We start from the raw sequence: 2,500 nt of genomic DNA, 5'->3' as shown, positions 1-2,500 counted from the left end.
AGGGTTAAATCAAGTGCCTTAGCAATTACTGGTGCCTGCCTCACACAGATTGCCTATGGTTTCAATGAGCAATGTATTGTATCACAGTTGTATTTACTGGAGGGTTTTCCTGATTTTAGTCACTGATTCTGCCCATTTGAAGCATCTTCAAAGCGTATCTGTAGGCTTTCAGAAGAGAATAAGGGACACTATCTACTACCCTCACTCAATCAAATATTGTCCAATAGTTTGTGCATTTTTTTGTTTTACTGCTGAAACTCACGAACCACTGACCCTGTATTCTCATTCTCATCCCTTTGAAAGGGACATCTTGTAAGATGGTATATATTTTATTAAAGAGTTATAATTTCATATATCTCTTATTTGTAATTAAATTAAAATCTTCTTACAATGAACCTCATTGTGTCTGGTCTTGTCTAAAACCACAGAGTGTTCCCTTAGCGAAGTAAATACCCAATTTACTGGTTGGATGTGTGATGGAGGATGCATAAGGATAATCCTGATTGCAATAAATAATAGTGAGATATTAAAACCACTATTTGTAATAGTAAAGTATTATCATCCTCATGATATTGATTACTTACTTTTGGGCGTTTTATGTGTATATATATATATATATATATATATATATATATATATATATATACATCTACATATCTATAGGGTAGAACTGACTGCACAATTAACAGCACTTGGGCATAAATTAAAATTCATCATTTCATTTTAACCAAGACCTATTGTAAAACATTTCCTATATCATGAGAGTGAATTCATATTTTTTTGTATTTCACTGCAAACTTTTGACGAAAAAAAAGAAATCCTGTGAAATAGTTCTTGGGAAAAAAATACAAGTAATAGTTACATGTTTTTAGGTCAGGACGTATATAAAAATTCCTAGTAAGTGGAGAAATATTACTTGAAATTTAAACTGCACATGGGCAGTAAATATAAATAAGTCTACAACAAAAGATACATATATGGATAGATAGATAGATAGATAGATAGATAGATAGATAGATAGAAGGAATGAGATAGATAGATAGATAGATAGATAGATAGATAGATAGATAGATAGATAGAAGGAATGAGATAGATAGATAGATAGATAGATAGATAGATAGATAGATAGATAGATAGATAGATGCTTTATATTGCTAAATCGGTTTCTAAAATCCTTCTTGTGGTAATTAAAGGAATTAATCTGTCTGTCTATCCTTCTGGATTTCTATCTATCTATCTATCCATATTCTGATTTATATATAATTGTATTTTTATAATTTTTTGGGTGGGGAGAGGCTTTTCATGTTATTCTCAATAAATTTCTAAAATCCTTCTCATATACTTAAAGGATTCTATCTATCTATTATCTATCTATTATCTATCTATCTATCGTCTATCTATCTATCTATCTATCCCATATCTATCTATCTATTATCTATCTATATCTATCTATCTATCTATCCCATATCTATCTATCTATTATCTATCTATATCTATCTATCTATCTATCTATCTATCTATCTATCTATCTATCTATCTATCTATCTATCTATCTATATCTCTCTAGCTATCTATCCCATATGATCTATCTCTTTATCTATCCATCAATCTATCTTTCCATAGATCTCTCTCTCTCTGTGTCTATGTGTGCACCTATGTATTTCCCTAGGGATATGTTTTGTTGTTAGGAGCTGTCCTGTGTTTTGCATTTGCCTGCGGTTCCGGTGCTGATTGGGGCTGACATTACCGCCGGTTCTGGGTCCGTCATCTGATAATTCATATTGCACTGTGCACATACTGTTTGTATTTTGTGGTTTTGTAAAATGAACCACTCCTGAAATGCTTCTCATCACGTCAATTATCCTTCTATTCCTTCCCCCAATCAGCAACATTTTCTGACATGATTAGAAATGTCCATGATTAAAAGCTTTTAATCTCGCCGAGCATTCCTGCCCCATTCTCCCAGCAGCATGTCACAGTAATGGGCTCCTTCCAAAGCACCATGACCTCACCGACGACGTGCTATTACTTATTACGATTATTATATTTTCTAATGATGCACTTACATTAATTGAACTAAATCGTTTTATGGGTCATAATGACAACATTGAAAAGAAGAACTGGTCTCCATAGTGATGGATAATCCACTGCCTGGAGGAGCAGCCAGTAATGGATCCTGTCACTACCTGACAGCAGGATTCTGTGGAGTGCAGTGAGGATCTGATAATAGTTATAGGCAGATATTCCACAGAAAATATTGTATGACTACATATCATATCGATCTATCTATCTATCTATCTCATATCTATCTCATATCGATCTATCTATCTATCTATCTATCTATCTATCTATTATATATCTATATAACAACCCATGTATCTATCTATCTCATATCGATCTATCTATCTATCTATCTATCTCATATCTATCTATCTATCTATCTCATATCTATCTATCTATCCTATCTATCTATAGATCTATCTATCTATTTATCTATCTA

General features: G+C 32.5%; 1 protein-coding gene across 1 annotated transcript in view; it reads left to right on the top strand.

Moving 5' to 3' along the window:
* MSX2 (msh homeobox 2) overlaps positions 1–395 on the top strand; it is a 7,663-nt gene extending 7,268 nt beyond the window's left edge. The window contains exon 2 of the mRNA XM_069764085.1: positions 1–395. This exon is cut by the window's left edge and continues 884 nt beyond it. The gene's annotated coding sequence lies outside the window, so the exon portion shown is untranslated.
* The last annotated feature ends 2,105 nt before the right edge of the window (positions 396–2,500 follow it).

This window comes from Ranitomeya imitator, chromosome 4 (assembly GCF_032444005.1).
Source record: "Ranitomeya imitator isolate aRanImi1 chromosome 4, aRanImi1.pri, whole genome shotgun sequence".
Lineage (NCBI taxonomy): Eukaryota > Metazoa > Chordata > Amphibia > Anura > Dendrobatidae > Ranitomeya > Ranitomeya imitator.
Note: the sequence above shows the minus strand (reverse complement) of the source record. Positions and strands in the feature narration are given on the sequence as shown.